Source organism: Elephas maximus, chromosome 26 (genome assembly GCF_024166365.1).
Source record: "Elephas maximus indicus isolate mEleMax1 chromosome 26, mEleMax1 primary haplotype, whole genome shotgun sequence".
Classification (NCBI taxonomy): Eukaryota; Metazoa; Chordata; class Mammalia; order Proboscidea; family Elephantidae; genus Elephas; species Elephas maximus.
Window position 1 is genome coordinate 26,441,152 of NC_064844.1, and position 27,588 is coordinate 26,468,739.

The 27,588-nt window shown below is 46.1% G+C and overlaps 1 protein-coding gene across 2 annotated transcripts in view; it reads left to right on the forward strand.

Annotated features, from left to right (window-relative positions):
* The first annotated feature begins 466 nt into the window (after positions 1–466).
* The window catches only part of CDC42EP3 (CDC42 effector protein 3), a 32,852-nt gene continuing 5,730 nt past the window's right edge, over positions 467–27,588 (forward strand). Inside the window, exons 1-2 of one of the 2 annotated variants that reach the window (XM_049870427.1) lie at positions 467–1,002; positions 1,532–1,754. The gene's annotated coding sequence lies outside the window, so the exon portion shown is untranslated. The remainder of the gene's footprint in view (positions 1,003–1,531; positions 1,755–27,588) is intronic. The other variant, XM_049870428.1, reaches the window with a different exon arrangement.

A 27,588-nucleotide genomic window follows, 5' to 3' on the forward strand; every position in this document is an offset into this window, starting at 1 on the left:
ATCCAGGTATTTGCCAAAGGAAACTTCGAAGCAGTTGTGATTCGAGGAAAGGAAACAATGCCTGTTCTCTTATCTTCATGAACTGTTTTGCTTGTAAAATTTCTAACATCACTTCAGCAGAGTTTTGTACTTGACTTCCAACCTCACGGCCATTTGACCTGCCAACTATTATTTTCTTTGAGGCTTTTAACACTCCACCCAAGTATTTTGCTTTCCAGAGCAGTTGTGTCCGTTTCCTTCCCACTTCACTTCTTGTCAGCGGTGGTTTACATCGTGGGCTTAACGTGCATCCTCTAAGGTTTCAGACAGATTCGGGGGCACGGCTGTGACGACCTGAAGCTGATAGCGCTGTTGATTCAAGGTCCCCTCGAGGTCCTCCGATTGTGCCAGGATTTCTCTCCAACCTTAGAGTCCCACGGCCGCGGCCCGTCCCGGAGCGTCCGATTCCCCTGGGTTCCAGCCCCTTCCCCAGGCCGACTTGGCGGGCTGGGACCTCAGAGCCGGAAAACACCGCCCTTTCCTGTCTGCTACTCAGTCCCCAGGCCGACTACTAGAGGAAAAAATGGAGACTGATTAAGAAAAATTAACACTAATTAGCCGGGTTCAAGCTCGGGCCCGGGCGGAGGGGCGGGGTCGCGGCCGCAGGGCTGACCGGCGGGCGCAGGTGCGGCGCTGGCGGAATGCACGCTCCCCCGCCAGCAGCTGCGCTTTCGCCTCGTCGTGCGTAGGGGCGGCCGCCACACCCAGGCCCCAGCTCTGAGGAAGGCCGTTTTAGGGACGCGTGGGAGAGGAAACGCCTCCCCCTGGACGGGAAAAACCTGCCTCATCTGCTGTTCTTCGCGTGCCCAGTCGCTCAGCCGGGAGCACCCGGCGTCTCCAGTGCGTGAAATCCACTCTCCGGGTTTTGGCTGCAGCTCTGAAGGGAGCGAGCTGGAAACCAGCCGACCGCGACCCCCCAACCTCTCCGGAGCCCAGGCTGCGACCCGCCCGGGGACTGGCAGGGTAAGGTGGCCCTGCTTCCCTGGGGCACCCGCCCGCCGCGCCGGAGTCTTGCAGGGTTAGGCCTCCTGGAGCAGGGAGAGATGGGCTCACAGGTTTAGCGCCGGTGTTCGGGGTGCGGACGGAGGCTCATTGTCCTCAGGCACCAGGGCGCCAAGACTCCGGGGTCCCTCTTTGAAGCGGGCATCCGCGACATTTCTTTGTGCCGAGGGCACTGAACGCGGCTCCGTCTCTGAGGGCAGCCGCATCCCCGAGCGGTGGCGCTGGGGAGGTAGCAATGGGCGCCCATTGTCCTCCGGCGCCCCCCGGCCCCGCCGCCGGTGGTCCCTAGCAGCGCCGCGCGCGTGCGCCCGGCCCCCGGGTCAGGACTGCGGGCGCAGGTAGTCGGGATCGGTCCGCGGGGCAGCCGGGGCCTCCTCCTCGCCCCGCCCCGCGGCCTCGCGGCCCCACCCTCGCCGCCCCCGCCCCCCGCAGGTTCAGTCCTCCGGCCGGCGGCCGAGCTCAGTCTCGCTGCTCCCTTCCCTCTCCGCAGGGCAGGGGCCGGAGCGGGCGGAGGGCGCTGCGGCGGGCCCGAGCGGGGGGCCAGCCCGGAGACCCGGCGGCCGGCTTCGGCGCCTTCACGCCGTCTCGGAACGGGTAATGTGAGGACCCGGTCGAATTTGCGCTCAGCGGGCAGGGACTGTGTGCGCTCGGCGAGGTGTCGGTGCAGGGCGCCCCGACGCCGAGGACAGCGGCCGGGATCCTCGGGACTGCTGGTGAGTCGCTGCCACCCCACCTCTGCCTGTCTGTGAGTCTGTCCGAGCGGCGACCGTGGCCGCTTCCGGCGTGTGCGGGGTACTGGGCTTAGGAAAGACCAGGGATGGGGACACGGAGGGAGGGCATCGCCTCCCCAGCTGGCGTTAAAAGAACCAAAGAAGACATAAAGTACACCGGGAGGGGGCCGGGTGGCACCCACCAGGATGCAGAGTTCCACCGTTTGTGCTCACCACTTTTCAGGGTGGGGCTGCGCGGTTACACTGCACCATCTCCGAGCCATTGACAGAGCCATTTTTGGGCGCGTGTTGCATTTTTCCAGCTGAGAACAAGCCGCACATGGCCGCCGCGCCCCTCGGGTGGTGAATTGGCACCAGGCAGAACCGCACATGGGTGCACCGTGCAGATCTGCCGAGGCAGTGCCCGCCGGATGCCCTCTCCGCTTGAGAGACCTGCAGACCTGGCAGTTGAATTTTTTTTTTTTTTTTGGAAGGTGGACTCTGAACAGCTGAAGCGTTTTCGAGATTTTTTTTTTTTTTTTTTAATTTCTTTCTCCTTGGAACTAAGTGTCTTGACACTAGTGTCAGACATCTGAGGATGAATGGATCTGGCCATTTTCCTCTGAAGAATTATTATACTCCACCCCCCTCTCGACTTTGGGAGGCATGTGTTTCATCTTATAAATAGAAAGTAGCATATTTTTTTGGCAGGACCTCCTTTATACTGTACAGTCTAGGAGAGGTCAGTTTAAAAATAAATATGCACTTGAATGTTACGTTACCGAGAGCCAGGCTGTGGCTGAGACAAGCTGCGTGGACAGCAGCATCAAAGCCGGGAGCACAGCTGTGCTGAAAGGAGTAAAAGCCCCAGAGTGCAACCCAAGCTGACAGTCAAGTAATTACATTTTGTTTTTTATTTTTTTTCAAAAAGTGAATTAAAATGAGGGCGGGAATAGGAAGGACAGGACGGTATCGCAACATGAATCTTCCCAGCCCTGATGTGTTTGGGGGAGTGGACTGCTGATGTGTGCTGAGGGTGTAGGGGCACTGCGGAGGGAGGTGTTGGAGGGGGAGGAATCTGGTGAATGTGCTAGGGAGACAGATCCTCTCCCCCAGCCCTTAGGCCTTACAGTATCTAAAGGGTTTCTTGGGGATGTTGCCTTTAAAAAGAAGAAAAATTAGGAAAGCAGCAGATGTCTGTATTTTAATAGCAAAGTCAGCCTTGTGGACTTCCCCTTAACCTCATGGGGAGACAAAGGCTCACCATGAAGCAGTCCAGCAAATGGTTAATGGAACATTACTTGATGTCCCAAGGGTATCCCTGAGGTGACTTAAAAGAATCATACACTGATCTAACTTATCAAAGATTTTTACTCAAACAACCAGGAAATGGAGCTTCTCTCTTCTGGACAGCTCCAGAGGTCTTCTCTTTGATACCCCCTGTTAATTTTTATGAGCTCTTGTTAACAGATGTTATGAGTCAGAATCAATGGCAATGGGTTTGGGTTTTTTTTTTTTTTTTTTTATATATTTGCAGTTAAGAAAGAGGCTGCACAGGTAAGGGTGTGACACACACCCCTCTCAGAATAGATTTAAACATTCAGGGATGCGTTGGGGCAGTTGTGAAATGTTTAGCATTGTCATGTGTAAAATAAATGATAAAGACGTTACATGTATTTGAGGAATGGTTGAAATTTCTTTTTAAATCTCCCAAAGAATGTAGATTTCCCAACAGGCCTCGGCCATTGAATAAAATGCTCTGTACCAGCCTCTGGGCTCACAGATAAGAACTTTAGAGGAGAAATTTGGAAGCACTGGGGACCCATGGCAGTTTCTGTTTTCCAGTGGTGTCATCTGCTAGAGATTTACATAGAATCCCGTGATTGGAACATGGTGCTGCGGCTGTGGCAGCAGCGCAGACGTGAAGTAAAATGAGCTCCCTCTTCCCTCAGAATTCGAGCAGCGAAACCCTGTTTTGTATCTCAGTGGGACATGTAAAGGCAGTTGGAGTAAAAAATGCTGCACATTTTTTGCTTTTTATTGTAAATTTAAGTGTGGTGTGAGACGAGTAAAATATAAAGCCATAAAGATTATTGCAGAGTGCTCACATGAGCTTGCTTGCTGTCTGCTCTCCAGCTTTTCCTTTAATGTTGTGTTTTGTTTTATGTCCAACATGCTCACAAAAGCTGCCCTTTTTCACTTAGAAAACTCGTGGTATTCAGCAGTGTCAAGGATAACGTTGCTTTAACCTATATCACCCAACGATTTTTACCAGGCTATAAATTTTTCACAAGCTCTTTGCCCAGTAGGTTTCCAGCCCTAACACTGATCCAGTGGGTGGAATACAGTCCATGACTGGAGAAAATGCCAGAAAGACTGCTCTGATTTTGTTTTGTTTTAATTGTTAAAATTCTTGCTTTCAGTCTGATTTCATTTAGGCCCTGCCTAATTTCTTTCTCACCAGAACCCTGTTTTTCTTTTCATTGACTGGATAAGAACTTAAATCTCTTTCTAATTGTACTGTGTTTACCATTTGAAACTACTAGATCGAGCCAGCCCTTCAGTCTCCTGTATTCCCATATTCTCCTGACATATCACACTGTTCATGACTGGATATTGGAGGTACTTCCTGGATGGAGCCTATTCTGAGTGCCAGGCACTCTTCTCAACCCTGTATCTTTTTTAACTCATTTTTTCCTAACAGGGTTCTATGAAGGAGGAACTGTTAATATCCCCATTTTACAGATATGAAAACTGAGACAGGTTATATAACTTGCCCAAAGTCACACAGTGAGAAACATGTCTAAACATGCATATGTAATTTAACAACACAATATGTACTTATGTAAGTGGCTAATCCTTCATGGAAGTCAGCAGCTCTCTGAGGAAAGGGGGAAAGAACCCTGAGGTTAAAAAGCTGCTCTAAATCTGACTGCCTGGGCTCATATCCTGGCTCTGGTCCTTAGTACTTGACACAGACAAGCTGCCAGACATGTGAGGATGAATGAATTCTGGCCAATTTTTTGTTATGAATCGTGTGACTTTGGGCAAGTTACTTAGCCTGTGTACCCCCAGCTAATCAACTGTAAAATAGGAATAATAATAGTACTGTAAGGATTAAATGGTTAATCAAAAATTTATAGCACTCATAACAGTGCCTGGGCCAGAGTAGGCACAATAAATGGTTTGTTTTCATTGTTGCTTTTGTTGTTATGATAGGTGTTTAATACTGGTTCTGTCATTTAATAATATTCATGACTACCTTTTGAGACAGATGGTATTGTTTTTATTTCCCATATGAGAACTCATGTTCAGAAAGGGTTAGTAACTTGGTCAAGGTTTAACAAGTAAGTAGCAGAATCAGGGTTTGAATTAAGGTCTGTTTGATCTTGTATTAAATACCACACCACCACCACCAGTGGAGGAGGGGCAAGGACGCTATTAAATCTGATTCTCTGGCTTTTGGCCTCTAGCAAGGAACGCTTTTCTTAGTACTTTGTATCTCACAGTACCACCCACAAAAGAAAGATGACAGTAATTGCCTGCCTTGGGGAATACGATGTGAATTATTTTATTATTAAAGATGAAGCAGTCCCACATGTGTGGCAGCAGACGTCTCCTGCAATGGATCAAGCATCAGACTGCTAGAGTTAATATGAGCAGTTTAATTTATACCATAAATGAAAAAATTTACTAGGTAAAAATGCAGGACTCTGGAGTGAGAAAGAAAGCTGTGCCACAGCCAGGAAAAAGAAATTTCAGGGTCAGGGGTGAGATGGAACTGTGGTGTGAACCCTTTCCTTGCCTCAAAGTTCTAGAGAGTCAGGGGGTGCAGGGTCCAGTAACCAAGCCTAGACAGTCATCTTGAGGCCAGGAACTGCATTCACAGTGCCTGGTCCTTCAGCTAATAAGTAAGTAAAACCTGTTGCCATGGAGTCGATTCTGACTCATGGCCACCCGCCATGTCACAGTGTAGAACTGCACTTCGTAGGGTTTTCTTGGTATAATTTTTATGGAGGCAGATCTCCAGGCCTTCCTTCCAAAGTGCTGCTGGGTAGGTTCGAACTGCCAACCCTTAGGTTAGTAAAAGCTGAGTGTAAACTGTGCCATTCAGGAATCTATGGTGCTTCGGTACCTGGCACTTAAAACCAGTTGTCATTGAGTGTGTTCCAGTTCATGGCAGCCCCTTGTGTATCAGAGAAGAACTGGGCTCCGTAGGCTTTCCAATGGCTGATTTTTGGGAAGTAGACCGCCAGGCCTTTCTTTCAAGGTGCCCCTGGGTAGGCTTGAACCTCCAGCCTTTTTGGTTAGCAGCTGAGCCTGTTAACTGCATATATTATCCGGAGATTCCACTTGGCGCTTAAAAAAAACTAAACCTATTGCTGTCAAGCTGATTGCGATTCTTAGCGCCCCTATAGGACAGAGAAGAACTGCCCTAAAGGGTTTAAAAGGAGTAGCTGGTGGAGTTGAACTGTTGACCTTTTAGTTAGCAGCCGAGCTCTTAACCGCTGCGCCACCAGGGCTGCACTTGGCACTTAGTATGCATTTAATACATGTTTGGGAATGATTTTGCTCTAAGATGAGCTAAAGCAGGATCCACAAGTAAGCTGGGCAGGACGGCACTGGGCTCTTCCTTGGAGGAAGTCAGGGCCTCTTTACAGTCTTGTACATGCCCAGACCCTGCCAGATAAGCTTCTGCTGTGAAGGATAGATTACGGAGACCTTTGAAACCTTGAGGGGCGCTTGGATAACCTGGACGGTCTGCCAGGCTTCCACTGCCTTTGATGCTGTGGGTTGTGATTAGCTGTGTGAGTCTGCTTGGGGGACTGTGCTCAGACAGAGGTAGGGGTTCTGGAAAAAACTGCTCCAAATAAGCCCCATTGCCTCAAAATGAAGGGTAAGAGCCCTGGAGCTGTCCATTTCCATTTGGAATTACCATTTCTCCTGCCCCTACTTTTTAAAGGCCACAAAGCAAAACAACACCAAAAAGAGTAATATAAAGAGCCAAATAGCTCTACGGCAGTGGTCAGTTATGTTTCTTTAAAAAAATGCCTTCCTGGCCTTGATATACTTCAGTGCCACCCTTTCACCAGAGACCATGACGACAGACTGAGTTAGACAGTAAGGATTTAGTTTTTAAACTTGAGCCATGTCATTTTATAATGTGAATCATAACATTGATATTAAAATGTTTACTATTTCTGAATAGCCAATAAGCTGTTTGAAGGCTGATGAGTTTGCAGCTAGTATTGGCTTGATCCTTATTGATTGCCAAAGTCATGAGTCAGTAGTAGAATTCTAGAATCCCAAGATTAAAATTTAAAAAAGATGGATTTTCAGTGATTTGGGTTTATTTCCATATTTGAAAAGTTCATACGAGCCTTCTAGCCTCTGGTTTTTTGTTAAACAGTGTTGCAGAGATCACACACCTGCAGTTACCTAATGCAGGGCCACCAAAAGTGTACTCCAAGATGTGAACAGCACCAGAAAAGGACTCTGTGGAAAACTAAGTTTGATTAAGTTCCCTTACGGCAGAACCTTTCAGAGCTTTTAATATGCCAATGTGTACCATGAATCTCCTCGGGGAAATAGTGTCCAGAATTTCTCAAATAGTTTAGCCCGCAGAGCAGCTGGCAGGACTAGTCTGGCAGGAAACCCACACCCGGAAACACTGAGCCAGAAGGCAGAAGCCACACACTGCAGTGTGCCCTATAGGGCTTACGGAGCCCAAGGACATCTTAACAGACCACAGGCTGTACAGGAATAGAGCCATAGAACACACCACAAGATGCCGGCAAACACCCAGTGCTCTCCTGTTTGATGAAACTAATACAGAATTAAGTTTGGAGAAATGAAAAGGTATAATGGACTAGAGATCCAAAAACATAGGTTCTGGTCTTACTTTTGCCCCAAGTTGTGTGACAGATGAGGCATCTTAGATTATCTTCGATAATCTCTAGTTCTCAATTCAGGGAGCCAGATCAGTGGCACCTATTAGCATAGCTATCTTAGTACTAATAATGTAAAACCCCAGATTGAAAAACAGTCCTTGTGGACCTCTGGCCCGGCAGCTGGAGCAAGCGTGGAAGGCAGGGCACATCAAAGTCAGGCTGCTATTTAGACAGCTTTCACATTTGGGCGTCCATCATGTTCCGGTGACAATTTAGAAGGTCATAGTTGTAGACACATCATGCCAATAGTAGGTCAGTGTCGTGTGTTTAGTTGGAAAGATCTGTTTTGTTCAAACACATAGTCATTTAGGCTATGAACATTTTTAAAACAAGCAAAGACATTTTTGGTGAAACATGGCCTTGCCGTTTTGGAATGTGTTTGATTCCTTATTTATTTATTTACTTTTAACTTTTTTTTTTTTTGCCAAGGGTCAGTTAAGACTTTAAAACATTGATTTTAACACAGCAGGAGACAAGGCTCCAAGTCTTTGACCAGTGCATCACAAGGCAAATCGCTGCCCCTCCCTGGGTGGGCCTCCGTAGTGTGTGTGGGGGAGGTGAAGGGCTGCAGCTCCTGACTCTAAGCTACTGTGATCCTGTCACCCTCCTGTTCGGGAGTATTTCCATAGTGTCTTGTACCTTTTCCTAGTGTAACACTTACTGCGTTTCAGTTATCGTTCATGGTCCCATGTGGCTGCCTATTTAGATAGCCAGCTCTTTGAGGACAGGGACTGAACCTAGTTTATCTGAGCAGTCATCTTTTTAAAGATAAGGCTTAAGGAAAAAGTGGTCTGTCCAGTGTTGTAGCCAGATATGCAGCTTTGTCTCATTCTTCTATAGCATCCTTTTCTCTTAGTTGTCTTCAAGTCAGAAACCGTTAACCACTTATCTAGTTTGAGTCTTGCTGTAGTAAAGTACTCCTTGCCAGGCTACAGAACATTCAGATTTGAGGGGAGGCACCCCCCGTCCTTTGGTTCTGGTGATAATGATCATCCAAGGGTACTATGAAACCATTGAAGTCACCGCTGGAACCTTCTCAGTCTTCTCAGCTGGCCAGTTGGCAACCTCTGCCGAAGCTTTCTCATGCCTGAGGGCAGCATGTCCACTCAGCATGCAGGCCACCCGGGTAGCCCAGGTGCTGAGGAAAATAGTGGTTGTGTTTACTCGTGCTTGCCTAGGCCTATCACTGGAGCCACCATGAGTGTACAACCAATTACCGGTTTATGTATTTATCATCTGTCTTTCTACACCAGAATGTAAGCTCCGTGTAGGCATCGTTGCTATAACCTCAATGCCCACAACAGTGCTTGACACTTAGTAGGACTTGGTAGATATGCCTTGAGTAGATGGAGGAGTGACCAGCATGGGCTGGGCACGTGGAATGCTCTCCTGAAAGCCTGCTTCTCACTGACTGAAACTGTTCAAGCCACATGTCCCACTGTGTATGTATCATAGCACCAAACTTGAAACTTTTGTCTTGCTCTCAGATGACTCCAGAATGAAGTGTCTTCCAAAGTAATATGGCTGTTTGGCCTTGTATTTAGTGTAGTTTATGCTCCCTGGTGAATTTGTTTCTGTAGTCCTTGTGAAGAGGCCATTAAGCAGTGTCTTACCTGAGGGAAGGTGGGCTTCACTTGCCAGCCTGTGAGCACCACCACAGACACGGCTGAGGGATGGCATGTGGAGTGAAACAGCACCTCTTTCAAATGTGAGCTTTTTGTCAGATGGGGTATTAGACTTTTGGAACCAGAACATTTGGGAATTCCCCACACTCTTTTCAATTAGTTTAGGTGTCCAGAGTCCAAGGTCTAAAAGAAATAATGTTGGAAGAAGTCCCCACTGTGAGCTGGAATTCCAGCCTGTCTTGTTTCTTATATAGCTCTAGTTTTTTGGAGTAATTAATAATAATAATAATTGCCTTTCCCATTACTTGAGGCTCTTTGCCTGCCTGGACTTTGCTAAGCCCTTTATGCACATTTCTTTGCATCCTTACTGGAGCTCTGGAAAGCCAACTCCTACCCCTACTGTTTCTACTTTACAGTTGAGGAAACTGAGGCTTCCAAAGGGAGTCATTGGCATGGGAAACGACGATGATGAAAATTTATAAGCTGGTAACAAGTATTTTAATTCTAAGGATAGTCTTGTCTTCTTTAAAAAGTATTAGATTTTTTTCTTGAAATTCCCTAGAAGGTACAGATTCTGCAGATATGTTGAATCACATTTCCCAAAGGGAAAGGACCTTATCTAGACCCTACTTTCTCACTCTAATAGGATAAAACTGCTACACCCTGTTATACGCTCGCACCTTGGAGCCCCTGCAGCCACCCAGGATCAGCGGGAAAACTTCCTGTGATGAGTCTGTCAGCCCATTCTTCAAGTAGATAACTCGAATTGTTATAGACTTCTTCCTCATATCAAGCCCCAACTGGCCTCCCTTGTGAAGCTCAGTCACACAGAGTCTGTTCCTTGGAACCATACAGGTTTCCTTTCACTTGACAGCTTGTCAGTATTTCAAGAAAATACCTTTATATCTTCTCTCTCTCACACATTACCTTACCATGAGCCAGTAGGCATCTGCTAAGATTCACCATCTAGCTGTTCTCCTCTGGATGAACTCAGGTCTGCAAATGCCTCTTGTAATGTGAAGTCTCAGATAGGGGTTGAACAAAGTGGGGTAGGAAGGGACTCTTGCCGGTAGGAACTGTCCATAGAACCACAGATTGCTATAGCTTTTTCAGCTACGATCTCATACTCTTAGCTCACAGTAAGCATGTGGTTAACTAAGATGCCCTCGTTTATTTACATAGGAGCCCTGGTGGCACAGTGCTTAAGAGCCCAGGTGCTAACCAAAAAGTTGGCAGTTCAAATCCACCTGCCGCCCCTTGGAAACCCTGTGGGGTAGTTCTACTCTGGGTTACTAGGAGTCAGAATCTACTTGTTAGTCTGCCATCTAGATCTTGTCCCACTCAGTACTTATGTGATGATATAATTTATTTTTACCCCAAACCCAGAACTTCTTGTTCTCATCCAGTGCCTCTTGATTTCATCCTGCCCCTACTCCTAGTCTGTCAAGATAATTTTGGCCCCCGGTTTGTCATTGGCACATCGAAGCTCCCTCTGAGTATCGTATCATTTATAGATTCGACAAGTGTTTCCCATTTCAAGTCAGTTGGTCTGTCAAAGATGATTCTTCTCACACTTGCTAAAATCAAGGCATGATGTGTGTATGGTTTGATCCTAATCAGCCTTCCTCGCAACCCTGTCAAAAAACAAGGAAACAAAATGAGATGCTGAGTAATTTCCTTTCTCTCTCCTGTTTTTTGGAATAAACAAACAAACAAAAACAGACTGCCACATCTTTCTCCCACAGAGCAGCTGGTGGGTTCAAACTGCTGACCTTTCAGTTAGCAGCCGATCACTTAACCACTGCCCCATCAGGCTCCTTCCTTGGGATAGAAGCACAATAAAAGCTGAATAAATATCAGAGAAGGGCATTTACCTTTTTGGCTTCAGCTTCCTTTTTCATACAAATAAAACACAGTGAACTTGAGATGCAATGAAATGGGTTCCCCCTCAAAAAAATTAGAGTTTGGAGAGAGAGATTTTAGACTATTTGCATCTATTTATGTATTAAGACTGCTGTGTACTACACATGCCTATTATTATGGATTGAATTGTGTCCCCTAAAAAGTTATGTTGAAGTCCTAATCCCTGTACCTATCAGTATGACCCAGTTTGGAAATAGGGGTTTTCTTTGTTATGTTAGTAAGGCCATATTGGAATAAGGTGAGTCCTAAAACTAATCCCTTCTGAGTGATGTTTTATAAAAAACGAAAACAGCTGTGGAGAGAGGCACACACATAGGGAGAAGAGACCATGAAAGGAACCCTCTGCAAGCAAAGGAAAGCCAAGGAGCCTACTATAAGAAATCCCAGTTTAGGCATTAAAACGACGCCGTTATCTGACAGTTGTTGATTTTCCAAACTCAAGGAAGTCCTATTTGTTCTCAAGACTGGAAGAACTGTAATGGGAGATAAAGGATACAGGTATATGTGTATGAGAAGTTAGCCTCACGGCCTCTTGTCAGAAGAAATCACTTTCTGATCCGCAAGCCCTAGGAATCTTGCCCCATCTCCATCCATGTTATTGATGACTGCTCCAAACGACACTTAAGGAGAAAATGGAAATGGTTATTTTGGCAGTTAGAATGGTTCCCCGTTCTTCATATTGTATTCCAGTAGATGTTCTGGTTTTTCACTTGGGGGAAAGATAATGCCTTGTGTTGGCATAGCACCCTGTAGTTACAGAGATTTTACACTCAGTTTCTATAATCACCTAAGAGAGACTAGGAAGGTTTGGGGCAATAGCTCCATTTTACATAGGAGGTAACTGGCACCTAGATGTGTATGGGAGTCTGCAAAGATTCTTTAAGTTCAAGGTTTTGGGTCTTTTGGTCCAGTTCTTTCCTCTACTTCTAAGGCCTGGAATAGGAGTATCATTATCTAGTGCTGCTATAACAGAAATACCACAAGTGGATGACTTTAACAAACAGAAATTTATTCTCTCACAGTTTAGGAGGCTAGAAGCCCAAATTTGAGGTGCCAGCTTCTAGGAAAGTCTTTATCAGTTCTAGTGGAAGGTTCTTGTCACCAGTCTTCCCCCAGTCTAGGAGCTTCTCCATGCAGAGACCCTGGGTCCAAAGGACATGCTCTGCTCCCAGCGCTTCTTTCTTGGTGGTATGAGGTCTCTATCTCTTTGCTCACTTCTCTCTTTAGAGATTGACTAGATTGACAACTAATCCTGTCTCATTAACATAACTAGTCCAGCCTCGTTAACATAACTGCCTCGAATTCTGCCTCATTGACATCATAAAGATTAGAATTTACAACACATAGGATAATCACATCAGATCACAAAATGGTGGACAGTCACACAATACTGGGAATCATGGCCTAGCCAACTTGACATACATTTTGGGGGACACAATTCAATTTATAACAGTGGGTGAGAGCTCTACTAGCTGTTGATGTTTTTGTTCATTTGGCGGTTTTATCTTTTAAGTACCTGTTCTGTGTCAGTCCCGTGTTAAAGTCAAAAACAACGCTTCTCTACAGAATGTCCATTGTTGTTTCTTGAGGTTCCCATATACATCTTTGGCCAAACAATCTGACTTCCGCCTTACCCATTTCCTTTTGGAAGGAAAGGTCAGGAGAGCGGGCTTATTGTTTCCCTTAGGGCCTCATTCTTTAAGTTTGTCTTAAATATAACTAGCAAGCCTGTATTCTGGGAAATGTATTGTCAAATTTTTCTTGAGACCTGCCTCTCTCTAACATCTATTTGTACATTGCAGTCATGGATAGAAGACATTTTCCTTTCAAACAGCAGGTTCACAATTATTCATGGCTTTAATTGTAAAGATCTGTAGGAGCCCATAGAATTACTGAGGCTTATATTGATACGCTGCTAAATCCTTACCCTGCATGGAGAGAGAAAGGTTAAAATGTCTTACAGATGGAAGAATGAAAGGCCTTTACCACAAGAAAAGAGACTACAGCTCCTTGTTAATTTCTTTTTTTTCCACCTGTAGGAGTCATAGAAAGACTCCAACTTGGATATTCAACAGGCAGGTTGAAGAGGAAGCAATGTCTTTCAAGATTTTTTATTCATTCATTCATTCATTCATTCAACAAACATTTGTCCAGAATCTGCTATGAATAAGATATAGTTCTCTCTCCCGAGAAGCAGGCTGTCTAGTGGGGAGGCAGTCAAGTAGGTGGTAATTACAGTTCAGTGTGGTAGTTGGTCCGAGGTGTATACAAGGTGCTAAGGGATCCCTGGTGGTCCCGTGATTAAGTGCTCGGCTGCTAACCAAAAGGTCGGCAGTTAGAACCCACCAGCTGCTCTGTGGGAGAGAGTTGTGGCAGTCTGCTTCCATAATGATTACAGCCTTGGAAACCCTATTGGGCAGTTCTGCTCTGGCCTATCGGGTCACTATGAGTCAGAATTGGCTTGACAGCAATGGGTTTGTTTGTTTTTGGCTTAGAAGATCATGGTAGACACCAAGCTTGAGTCATGGCAGGTGAAGACCTGGGAAGTAGGCAATACTTAGTGTTGAAGGACTGCATCACTGAGCAGACAAGGTGGAGGCAAGGCATAGTAAGCATGTGTAAGGGTATAAAAAGGCACCGCCAATTTTAAGAGGCTTTAGGGAGCTGGCAGAAGATAGAGCTGCAGAGATGGATGGGACTTAGATTGCGAAGGCGAGCCTCACCATCTGTCTTATCTCCAGGCTGTAAGGGCAGCCTGCCATTGTAGGATTTTAGAAGTGACAAGATTAAGGTAGAGGATCACTGAAAGAGAGGAAGACTCTTAACGAGATGGATAGACACTGGCTGCAGTAATGGGCTCAAGCATAGCAACGATTGTGAGGTTAGTCCAGGAACAGGCAGTGTTTCATTCTGTTGTACATAGGGTCTCTGTGAGTCAGAACTGACTGAACGGCACCTTACAACAAGATTACCTGAGCATTCTAGATGGCTCCCTGTGGTATAAGTTGGAAGATACAGCACAGGAAGAGGAATGAGGCTGGAGGCAAATGCCCTTGTCTAGAGGAGAGCTCATGAGGGCCAGAAGTAAGGCCAAGGCAGTGGGGGTGAATAAGAGGAGACAGAGCCCACTCAGATGGAAGAGGCAGAATGATAGGACTTGATACGGAGAGTGAGGCAGGGGGAGGAAAGATGGCAAATTCCATCAGAGTTATGTTGAATATGAAGTGCCTGAGGAAAGCAAAGTAGAGCAGTCTAAAGGACAGGGAGAAATGTTCAGTGCTTCTCAAATTATCTGTGAAGGACCGGTGTTTTTTTGTTTTTTTTTTTTCTTTTTTCCAATTTCCAATTCATCATCTGATATTGTGCACAAGTATGCAGCTTGGGCCACACCCAACTCCTATGCAAGTTTCATAACTCAGAACTCCAAATTTTCTATAGCCTATTCAGTGTGAACATGCATGATTGTCAGGACAATGCCAAATGTTATAGGAGGTTCTAAACACCTTCAATTTTGCCATGAACTGGCCCTAGACCACGGACCACACTTTGAGTAGTACAGGTCTAGACGTCACATATGTGTGGGCTAAAGATCCTGATTTGGAGGCTTTCTTTAGAGGTGGTAGTTGAAACTATGTGCAAGGATGTGACTGCAGGGGGATTGTTGAGGGTTGGGGGATGGACAAGAAATGTCTAACGCTGTGGACATGCCAACATCTAAGGCAGAGGTTCAGACTTTGTCTGTGAAGAGCCAGATAGTTAATATTTTAGAGTTTGAGAGCCACATGGTCTCTGTTACAGCTCTCAACTCTGACCTTGTAGCATGAAAGCAGTTATTCCGCCAGTTTACAAACTCAGCACTACGGAGATTTTGGTGGTACAAACAGTGGAGCACTTGGCCACTAACCAAAAGGTTGGCAGTTCAAACCCAACCTGCTGCTCTACGGGAGAGAGACGGGGCGATCTGCCTGTGTAAAGATTGCAGCCAAGAAGACCCTATAGGGCAGTTATACCCTGTCACATGGGGTCGCTATGAGTGGAAAGCGACTTGACAACACCCAACAACAATGAATTCTTTGTTGCGGGGGACTCTCCTATGCATTGTTGGATATTTAGCAGTATCTCTGGCCTCTACCCACTAGATGCCAGTAGCACCACCACCCAGTCACAACCATCGAAATGTCTCCAGGCATTGCCAAACGTTCCCTGAGGGGGGCAAAATCACTTCCCCTTGAGAACCACTGAGCCGTAGATAATACATAAATGAGTATCTATGAGTATACCAATAAAGCTTTATTTACAGAAACAGGCAGGAGGTCAGATCTGGCCCACCTGCTGAAATTTGCAGACCTTTGGCCTAAGGGATTGGCAGAAGGGGCTCATTCAACAAAATTTGAAGGTCCCTTGTGTTCACAGCCTGAGAAGAAGCTCTGTAACTGATCCAGCGTAAAGAGTTTCATTGACAGCAGTTCTTATTGATGGCACTTTTGTTTACCTTATTCTTTTTAAGCTTACCGTTACCTGGAGATATTAAACATAAAACCAGAGAACAGGAAAATAACAAAACAAACTATAAATGCTCCATGAACCCAAGGCAGTAATGAGCCTGGATTGCATGAGGTAAGTTAGACTTCCTCCAGGAAGGAAGTGACTCTTGAACCCGGTCTTGGAGGATGTTATGAGTCGTTGATGATGGTAAGAAGGTGGGAGGACATTCCATGTAAGGAACACAGAGTTCTTAGTTTCAGAAAGTTACCAGGGAAGTGAAGTGTCAGTAGTGAGGGAAAGATGCCGTTGTCCCAGGTGAAAGCAGTGTGATTATGTGTGACCCCAAGCATGTGTTTCCTCAGGGAAAAGAATTCACAGCACTTACAGCTGTTTTCTAAGAACAGGATGTTTGTTTTTCTCCTTGAGACACAGAGGACTTTTATTACCTTAAAATTAAAATCTTTTGACTCTTTTTATGTTTTACCATAAAGTCAAATTCCTTTTGAGATTCCTTTTGACAAATAGCAAAAATATTGAAAAGTCCTAGTAAGTTAGAGTTGGAAAGGCTGGTGTCTAGGACCGTTTTATTCATTCTTGATTTCTGACAAGGTCACGTTAGCATCTCCACCTCTTGCTGATGTTGAGATCATAGGGCATCATTTCTTCTTGGAGTTATCAGACATCAAGACAGATAATCTGCAAGGTGGTGGTCCTCACACTATACAGTAGGCAGTGGTTGAGCTCAGACTGTGGAGTCCATCTGGGGCTGAAATCCCAGCTCTTGCACACTGGGATTTGGCCTGAGATACGATTGTTGCCTCCAAGGTGTGTTCTAAGTATTAAATAAGACAGTATGTACCTGTGCGACCACAGAACGCACTCAAATCGTAGTCCTTTCCATTCACATGTGTAAGTTCTTCAGAGAACCAGGCATTTAAAAGTTCCACTTCCTAGAGACTGCCCTGTGTTAATCTCTCCCTGACCCACAGATGGGGCAATGAACAGCTGGAAAGACGTAGTTAGGCACAGCACCTGGGAGCACACTCTCACCTGCCCTCTGTTTGCAGTCAGGACTTCCCTGTGTCCCTGAAAAGGCCTCTTGACTTGCACTGGGGGTGATGGGAGTCTAGCAGGGGTTATGGGTTTAACACTTAACTATTGATTTTGTACCAGGGCTTCTGGGCGGCAAAAACGATAAGACCACAGAAGAGCTTTCAGCCTGGTCAGAGAGATTACTTATTCATTCGTTCATTCAACATCCAATACTTATTTCTGTGCAGACATACACACCAGTTACGCTGGGGTGTCTGCCATCGAAAGGGTTGGAAGTGGCCACTGGCAGATTGCAGACAGGCTGAGTGCTGGTGTGATGCAGAGAAGCTGTATCTCAGACCCCCAGGGAGCATGGGTGGGGGTAGAGGGCCCCATCAGGATGGGGGAGTGACATAGAAATTGATCCCCACTGTCACGTCTGACCTACCACCCTACTAGGGGAAGATGGTGTTCTGGGACCTAAACCTGAGGATGTGTTACCAAGGCAGATGACTAGGGACTCGGCTCTCTTAAGGTGATATTGGTCAAATGACTGAATTTCCAGATACCTGTCAAACCTGTAAGTCTGGATCATTTGACTGACTAATAGTAGCTATGATACTGTTGCCACAACTGCAGTTTTGCATAGGATAATTGCAGACTTAAATAGTAGGGGTTTTTTGTGTGTGTGTGTGAGCAACCCATAAAGATTTCTAACACTAAGCAGCCTTAAGAGTTACTTGCAATCACAGTTTAGAATAAATATCCTGGTTGAATATTGCTGAAGACTTCCAAGTTGAGTTCACTTCCTGTATGGGTGTTATCCTTGCAGCGTTCAGATCAGGTGGGATCCATTAGTTATGGCAGCGCATAGATATTAGTTATGGAAGCACCCAGTTCACTCTGATGGCCTTCTGATGCTCATCTACCAAACTCAAATGCCTGAATCGGTGCTCCTGAACAGCGCTGAGGCTGAGTCCCCTGTTGAACGAGCCAGACATTTTGAGAGAGCCTGCCCTCTGCTGCCTTGTCTTAAAGACCAGGGATCAGTGTCCATATTTAGTCCTCCCCAATAACTCATTTTTATAGGGAAAAAGGCCATAATGGCCTCTCTTCAAAAGCAGTGGCTTGGTATTTTGTGAAGTGGATGTTCTGTCTTCTAATTTTGATTCTAAAAAATCTTTCAGATAGAACAGTTAAATCCTATAAATGTGAGAAGTAGACACAAATTAGCAGTGAGTCTCCCATATGGTATTTTGTGGGTCTCTGTGTCATCAGGGGAAACCCTGGTGGCGTAGTGGTTAAGTGCTACGGCTGCTAACCAAAGGGTCGGCAGTTTGAATCGACCAGGCGCTCCTTGGAAACTCTATGGGGCAGTTCTACTCTGTCCTGTAGGGTCACTATGAGTCAGAATCGACTAGACTGCACTGGGTTTGGTTTTGGTTTTGGTTTTTATATAATCAGGGTTGTAAAAGAAAAGTAAATGCAAGTGGTAGCTGAGTCATAAACAAGAAGTCCACTTATAAACTGAAGGTGCAGTGTCTCAGAGACTTTCTGAGTGGGTCCATAAAACACAGCCACCTCCGTTTGCAGACAGAACTGGGCAGCTGGAGCTGGGCTACTGCGGTTTACAGTCTGGCAGTGTATAGCTGCACCCTCAGCTCAGATGGTCTGGGGAGAGGTTAAAAACCTACAAGTAGAAAAGGCATTTTCTTATCTTAAAATGGGGGGAGGAAGATAGATTGGAAGTATGAAAAGCATACCTTTAGGATGCTGTTCCCTGAGTGTTCTCTTGTTACACTTATTTCTGTCCTGGGTTTTCATTTAAGTTCATTGTTGGATTTTTAGTACTATGATTTGATTTTTTTCCCTTGAATTTTAAAATTCCTTGTCTGATTTGGGGAAGCGCTCCTACAGAGGCTTGTGGACTGATTGGCAGGAGCCACCCCCATGTTGTTATACTGTGTCAGTGTTTCTGAAACCAAAGCCTGGTTCGTCATTTCTGTTTTAGTGGAAAAGCACAGCCTTCTTCACACAGAAAGCCTTTGGAAGGGAAACTTTAGTCTTAAGAATCCAAATTCACTATGTTGCTAAGCACAATTGCAGTAAACAAACTTTTATTAACCCAATAATATTGGTATGAATACAATTAATTTTCTGTCTCATTTTCCATTAAATGTGTCTGGTGGAAAGTCACTGAATAAACTGTCAAATTCAAAACAAAAAAAAGTGGGGGAGGTGGAGTCTGTGAGTATTTTATAGGTAAATGTGACTTGGGGCCATAAGGAAATGAGCAGTAATAGCATCCCCATAGAGAAGAAACTGGGATGTAAACACCTTCAGGCAGTCTCAGAGGAATGGCTGCCTCTCCCCATGCTCATAGCCCCTTCTTGCCCTCCCCATAGCAACTCATTTGTTTTTGGGGAAACTTGGTTCTTCATTATGGTCCTTGGGTGGTGCAAATGGTTCGCACTTGGCTACTAACGTACAGGTTGGTGGTTCAAACCACCCCCCTGTGGCGCTGCAGAAGAAAGGTCTGGCAGTCTGCTTTGATATAGATGACAGCCATCAAAACCCTATGGAGCAGTTCTGCTCTGACACATGGGCTCACCGTGAGTCAGAATCAACTCAAGAGTGTTGGGTTTGGCTTTTTGGGTTTTTGTTTGCAGGGAGGATGGAGGGAGGTTCTTCCTTGGAAAAGCCAAAGTCTGTTTCCCTGTAGCTGCTATTTAGTAGCCCTAAGGCCTTGCAGAACAAGTTAATCCCTCTTGTGTTTACAATTAACGAGTCCTTCAGATCCCTAAAGATAATTTTCTGAGTTTTCTGTAAGTGATGCAGTGGTTAAAGCACTCAGCTGCTAACCGGAAGATCAGCAGTTTGAACCCACCAGATGCTTTATGGGAGAAAGATGCAGCAGTTCGCTTCAGTAAAGATTTACAGCCTTAGAAAGCCTATGGAGCAGTTTTCCTGGGTTCTGTAGGGTCGCTATGAGTCTGAATCAACTCCACAGCAGTGGGCTTGGTTTCAGTGAATTTACTCAGTTCCTTCAGCTCCTTCTGATTTGATGTGACCAAGTTCCTTGGCTCCTGGTTGGGTTGCTCACATGTGGGAACATACTCCAGGTAACCTTTATCCCATCCAAAGTGCAGAGCCCAGGGTGGCATACAGTATTCTGGGGTTTGCCACGGTGTCAGCAGAGAGAAACACTCCCAAAGGTGGCTAGGGGTGGGGAGATGGGGGAGGGTACTTGAGCGAGTCATCCCTGCCTAGGACTGTTGATGAAGACACGAAGGAGGACTAATTTAATATTTCTGCTCGGAGCCCGGACAGTACAGTGGTGCTGAGGCTGGTGCTAGGACAAAGGGCGTACAGATAGGTGCTGAGGCCGAGTGAAAAGTGACCAGAAGCTAGGATGCCCTTAAGGGATATGACCACCAAGCAGGAAAGGGGAAATCAGGCAGAGGCTCACTTCCTGAAAGTAGAAGACAGGGAGAACCCAGCAGGTTTCTCAGGACAGTAATACCCCTCCCTTATCCCACCTGCCCCTATTTTTAGGCGTATGTGTTTTTAATTAACATTGTGCAACCTATTTTGTAGGATGCAAGAAATTTTTTACCCTCTCCACTAAGAATTAATCTAAGAATAATTAGTAGGCAAACCAAACATTCCTTTCTTAAAATAAATGAAGTCTTTTTATCCCAACCTCTTTGTTCTTTTCGGAGCCCTGGTGGCGCAGTGGTTAAGAGCTTTGCTGCTAACCAGTCAGCAGTTGGAACCCACTGCTGCTCTTTGGAAACTCTATGGAGCAGTTCTATTCTGTCCTATAGGGTTGCTACGAGTTAGAATCGACTCGACGGCAACAGGTTTGGTTTGACTTTTTGTTCTTTTCAGAACCCTGCAAAATTGCCAGTACAGTCAACTCTAAGGAGTTCAGGAATGGGTTTTTCCATCTGTCATTTTTTATACCCGCTTGTTTCTCCCTCCTCCTTGCTGCTACCCCATTTTGGTCTGTTCAGCGTCATCCTGCTTACCAGAAGGATGACAAGGAGGTGAAGCAATGGACATCTTTTTTTTTTCTGCCTTGAATTATTACTGCCATTACTACTTCTGTTATTACCACTGTCGTCTTTGCTTGAGTCAGTCACAAATGAGAAACTAGAACTGTCTGGCCTAGTGTCAGGCCAAGGTCCCTGGGTGGTACAAACAGCTTGTGTTTGACACTAACCTAGAGGCTCGTGGTTTGAACCCACCCCATGGCACCTCAGAAGAAGGGCCTGATGGTCTGCCTCCATAGAGATTACAGCCAGGAAAAATCCCAGGGAGCCCAGTTCTGCTCTAACGCATCGATTGCCATGTGTCGGAATTGACTCCAGTGGTGATGGCTTAGTGTTAAGCCCGGCACTAGGCCTTTCTTATCAAAACCTGGCCCTAGCACTCTCTCCGGTACTTTTGTGTCTTTGAGCCGTTTAATTTCTTGAAAGTACCTGTAAAAGGAAGCCTGTCCATTTGTAGCTGGCCTTTGGCCCACGTATCTGCCGGACCACCTCTCTAGCCCTGATGGAGGGAGACAAGCGGCTGGCTGAGGAGTCCGACCATTTTGTTGGAGAAACTTTCCTCACCAGTGCCCAGGAACTGCAGAATTTGTTTTCAAAGGAATCTAATTTCCCAGATGACTGTTATCTCGAGTGTCATCTAAGGGAGGAAAAAAGGAGCAAACAGAGATCCAAGAGAAGGGGTTAGCTGGCAGTCCTGGCGAGTTCAGATTTCGGGGTCAAGGGAACGGTTTTTGAGAAAGGGCTTAAGATGTGGGAATAGTAGAAGTAAAGGACTGATAGCCACGCAAGAAAGCGGGAGAGGTGGGCAGGAAAGCAAAATGGAGCCTGAGCGCACAAGTCCTTGTTGCAGGAAGAGGTTAAAGGTGGGGCAGGAGAGGCCTGAGTGTGGGTGATCAGCATCCTCCGGTGGTTCTGAGCCTGAGAGTTAATATCGATGATAGATTCTGGGCTGATGCAGAAAGGCTATAAATTCTCATCATGTGGCTCACGGGACTCCCAGGAGTGTGCTCTCGCCAGTTCTAGTCTAATAACGCACTTCCGGCCCATAAATCCTCCCAGTCAGCCTTTCTTCTCCCACACCACCCTCCTGTAAGCACGCCTTGCTTCCTTCTGGGTGTAGAGTAAAGCCTGCTCAGTGTCCCCCGACTCAGGCTCTCCCCACTCTGGTCCGTCCCTCCCTCTGTCTGCTGCCACGTTGGTTGGTCAGCCATCAGCAGCCTCCTCTTTTTGAAATGGTGAGGAGGGACAGGGTTTCTTGTCATGGTGTTGAGGACCATTCCACTGTAAAGTTTTATCTGTCAGTGTCACTAGCCACCTCACAGACAAGGGACTGTACGCAGGGCCCTTGCGACTCTACCTGTCTATTGGCTCCTCCACGTGGACGCCCTGCCCTCTGGCCTTTCTTCCAGCACCCTTGTACTCTTCACCTCTTCTCATTTCCTTCTTCCTAAAACCCCTTCTCTTCTGAAATCTTTCTGTAAAATACAGGCTGATGCTGCCTCCTTGGTGAAGGGCTAACGACTACAGGAACTAGTGATCTCTCCCTTTCCAAGCTCAGGTGGGACCAGGCCCAGCCCTCTCATAAGGACTTCATATATCTATATGCTGCCTTCCCAGACTGTGGCTTTTGCTCACATCTTTGCATAGACATGTTATGATCAGGTACCTCACAGGTTCACTAGGTTTCTCAGGACCTCAGTACCGTGTATAACATTGGCTCTGCAAGAAAGTGCAGTCTGAACCTTGCTGGTTGCCCTCAAGTGGATTCCAACTCATGGCCAACCCCATGTGTGCAGAGTAGGACTGCTCCACGGGGTTTTCAAGGCTGTGGCCTCTCAGAAGCAGATTGCTGGGCCTGTCTTCCAAGGTGCCTCTCAGTAGTCTTGAACTGCCAACCTTTTTTGCTAGTAGTTGAGCACTTAACTGTTTGTACCGCCAAGGGACTTCTCAATCTGAGCCTTAAGCAACCCATTTATTTAACTTTTTAAATAGCTCATTCATTAACATGGTTGGAAAATCCAGAGTTATAAATTTAGATGTACTGTGAAAAGCTTCAAGTTTCTTTTCTATCTTCTACTCATTTTCCCTCCCTGTAGGTAGTCACCATTAGTTTCTCATGGATGTTTCTAGAGGTATTTTGTGGATATACAAACAAACACAGATATAAATACGTACACCTTTTTCTCCCTTACTAATAACATATCTTTGAGCTCGTTGCTTATTAGCACACAAAGAACTGCTTTTTCCTTTTTCACACCTGCATGGTACTCATTTGTATGAATATACCTTAATTTATTTAACCAGTCCCCTATTGGGGACCACTTATTTAGGTTGTTTCCAACTCTTCACTGTTACAAACTGTGTTGGATTGAACAACCCTGGCACATACATTATTTCCCATTTACGTGAGTTAGGGATTCCCTATAAATGGAATTCTTGGTTCAAAGAGCATGTGAATTTACAGTTTTGATACTGCCTTCCATTGAGGCTGAACCTGTCCGTTCTTCCACCGTCAGTATGTGTGAGGCCTGTTCCCTACCCTCATAAGGACAGTACGTGATTGCACATTTGTGTCTTAGAATTTGGAATGCAACCCCTTCATAATTTTGGGGGGCTGACTGAATTCCCAGGGCATGCGTCCACCAATTGTCAATGTCAAGACCTCAAACTCTGGAGCCCAGCAGCCTGGCTTTCTGCTTGGCAGCTGTGCGGCCTTGGCAAAGGGACTCAGCTCAGTGCCTTGGTGCCTTATTTGTGTAACAGGGATGTTAACAGCAGCAGCCTCAGGTTCTTGTGAGTGAGCTAGTACATGTCAAAGGTTAGACAGTGTCTGGCACAGAGAGATGCTCCCCGTAAGTGTTAGCTGTTGCCACTGCTGTCACCGTTGCTTCCCAGGAGAAGCACATAGCCTCTCGAGGCAGGCCAGTCACTAGTGAAGAAATTGCCCCATTGGGTTTCTGCATAAAACAAAGGCAGAGAAGACGTTGAAAGAGTTATTAGTCTGGGTATATATCTCTGAGCTCTTTAAATATCCCCAAGGGGAAACCTGGTAAAGCTGCAGGGAAGTCCACTGAATGATAAGCCAGGAAGTCCAGAATCTTCAGAAAGAGAGAGGGGAGGAAATGGTCATTGTAAGAAGTGGGAATAGGATTGCCTCTCCTGTAATCAAGCAGGGGTATCCCTGAGCTGGAGGAGGAAAATAACAGATAAGATAAAGGGTTGAGATCAGACACCCACCCATCTAAACTTGTGAAGCTGTCATTTTTGCCTCATATTCATTTTTTTAAATTTTAAGTTTCGAAACTTCCACTTATTTGGGAGTTCTTAGCACTGGCACATAGTAGAAATTAAATTAAAAAAATGTTTCCCAAGTCCTCAGGGCCTACATCCTTGAGATGTGTGTAACACTGTGCAAATATTTGTAGAAAGAAGAAGCCTTTTAAGGTTATCTTCTCCTGCTCTCCAAAGTCTCACTGTCTGCAGCTTGTGTAGCCTCCATTCACCAGTTCTTTTATCTTTAACCTTTTTCTCTTGTCTTTATTTTGCCACTTCCTCCAACCTTTGTCTCTATGCCATTGACGTAAAACCCCAGCTCCCGGCAGGCCAAGCGCACCTCAGCCTGGGTGCCTGCAACAATTAGTGTCCGTGGCCAGGAGGCCTGAGGCCTGGGCACTCCTCACCCCGTGCCCTCAGAGAGAAGCATTTCCTTCCCCTCTTTTCCTCCTGAATTTGCCGCCCCACTGTCCCGCACCAGTTGCTGTCGAGTCGATTCTGACTCATGGCGACCTGACATGTGTTAGAGTAGAACTGTGCTCCATAGGGTTTTCGATGACTGGTTTTTCAAAGTTGATCATCAGGTCTTTCTTCCAAGGCACCCCTGGTAGACTCGAACCTCCAGCCTTTCAGTTAGCAGCTGAGCACATTAATTGTTTGTATGCCCAGGAACTCCCAGTGCCCCACAGGGTAGCCTCATCCTTGTTGTTTAAGTAACGGGGTAGATGTGAGGACTCCGGGACCACTCTCTGAAACCAGCTGCTGGCTGCATGTCCTGGGGAATTTTTCTTTTTTAGATAACTTTGAAATCCCTCATCTCTGCTTCTGGCCTTGTATAACCCTCGCTCCACCAGCTGGCCATCGGCATCCTTGCACGCCCCTGAATTGCAGTGAATACACTGTGTCTTTTTTCACAGCAGCTGCCCTCCTGGCTGTGTGTGGGAGGCCATTCATCAGGGCTACCCCCCTAACCTCTGCGGCCAGTGCCTTCTGCAGCCATTCATCCCACTCATCTGCGCTGTGCGCAGAGAGACGCGAAGGTGGGTGGCAGGGCCCTAGGCTGGAGCCATGTATCATGTATTTATACAGGAAGAAGCCCTGATGTATTAGCAAGAGGACCCAGGTTTTAAATTTTGTTATTGCTGCAAGACCCGAATTAGACCTAAAACTGAGAGAGAATGCCAGCATCCAAGTCTTGGCTTCCTTTGCTAGGGTTTCCCGTTTTTCCACTTAGTATCAAGGGTCTCCTGTAATCACACAGTGTCTCTGTAATGCTTCTAACCTGAAATGTGCCGCAGAATCCAAGGCCACTCTGTGTGGCCTCAGAGGCCGGCAGGATACCTAGGCGAGGGCTGCAGAACCCAAGACCACTCTGTGTGGCCTCAGAGGCCAGCAGGATACCTAGGCAAGGGCTGCAGAACCCAAGACCACTCTGTGTGGCCTCAGAGGCCAGCAGGACACCTAGGCGAGGGCTGCAGAACCCAAGACCACTCTGTGTGGCCTCAGAGGCCAGCAGGATACCTAGGCGAGGGCTACACCCCCATGGATTTTTTGACCCAGTGCCTTAAATAATAAAAAAAAAGAGAAAGCAAGAGGTGGTGCGTATGTAGCTCTCTTTGGCAGTTTTGAGGTCAGCCCACTGTGAGTGGGTACAAACCTAATGCTGCCTCGTCCTCCTCCCCGAGTCTGAAGTGGGGGTAGGGTTGGGGTTCCTCCAGCTCGTTGTTCTCTTTCTTCCCTGGCCTGGATCACTGTAAGGCATGCTGACAGGCACTCTAGGTATATGCTGGTCAACATGCCATTTGCCAAACAGTTAGTTATTACCTTGCAGTTGGGGGGTCAGGGGGAGCGGGGAAGATGGTAGAACAAAGTTCTGGTCACCTGCCACTGGCAAATGAAAACTTTTGTTGAAAGAAGGATGGGGCAGATGGGTACAGCCCCCAGATGCTACAAAGCAAATGTGGCTCTCCTCAAGCCACTGTCTCACCCAGCCATAGACTATTTTTTTGCAGGCTTTGCAGCCAAGGGGAAGAGATCATGATGGGAAAAAGGTCACAGCAGAACCACCAGGGGATTCCCACAGTGGGGAACTGGTATCACCTGATGGAACTGAAGAAGGCATGGTATTGTGTGTACCAAGAGTTTGTCATCTGTAAAATGAGGACCTCAGGTCCCCAAACACCTTCTAGCTCTTCACCTCTAATTTTATCATATGACGTGTATAGAGAAGTGTGTTAATTTTCTGTGCTGTGTAACAGATTACCACAAATTTAGCAACTTAAAACAACACCCATTTATTATCTCACGGTTTCTGTGGGTCAGGAGTCCGGCAGGGCTTAGCTGGGTCCTTTGCTCAGGGTCTCATCAGGCTGCAATCTAAGTATCAGCCAGGGCCGTGGTCTCACCAGAAGCTTGACTGGGGAAACTTCCAAACTCCTTCAGATTGTTGGCAGAATTTCTTTTTATAAGCCCTCTCACAACATGGAAGCTTACTTTTTCAAAGCCAGCAAGGGGAGTCTCTCTCTATAGTCTGCTAAGATGAGGTCTTCTAAAATGTAACCTAATCCGGGAAGTGACATTCCATCACTTTCATCATATGCTGTTGTTTCTAAGCAAGTCACAGGTTCTGCCTACACTCCAGTAGAGGGGATTACACAAAGGCATGAGGAGGCAGAGATGGCAGCCATCTTAGAATTCTGCCTACCACAGAGAAGAGGAACTTACTAGAAAATATTTTGAAGGTAATTCTAAGTGAAGGCCCAGTGTAATATATGTAACCACACTGTCTTCTCTTTGAAAAGAAGCAGTTTTGTTCTTTTTCTTCCATCCCAGAAGGCCACCAAATCCTGAGCCCAGTACTTTCCACAACACATTGATTCCAATTCCAGCTCTGTCACTTATTGTCTGTATGTTATTAGGAAAGGTTGGTTTTTTGTTTTGTTTTTAACTACTGAATCGAGTTCCCTCCTCTGGAAGAGCACATCTCACTAAGAGCATGTTGGACACTACCATACAGTTGCCAGTTATGGTCAAGTTGATTCCAGCTCATGGGGACCTCATGTGTGTCAGAGTAGAACTGCTCCATAGGGTTTTCAGTGGATGATTTTTTAGACGTAGATCACCAGGCCTTTCTTCCAAGGCACATCTGGGTGAACTCACACCTCCAGTCTTTTGGTTAGCACCCAACCGTGTTAACCATTTTCACCATCTGGTCACTTAGTAAATGGTATCTCAAGCCCTTTCCTTATAAAAACCAAACCAAACCCATTGCTGTGAAGTTGAATCCAACTCATAGCGACCCTATAGGACAGAGTAGAGCTGCTTCATAGGATTTCCAAGGTTGTAATCTTTTTGGAAGTAGGTTGCCATATCTTTGTCCCACAGAGCAGCTGGTAGTTTCGAACCTCCAACCTTTTGGTTAGCAACCCAGCACTTAACAACTGCGCCACCAGAGCTCCTTCTTTCCTTACAGGACTATTAATTTTATTTACAT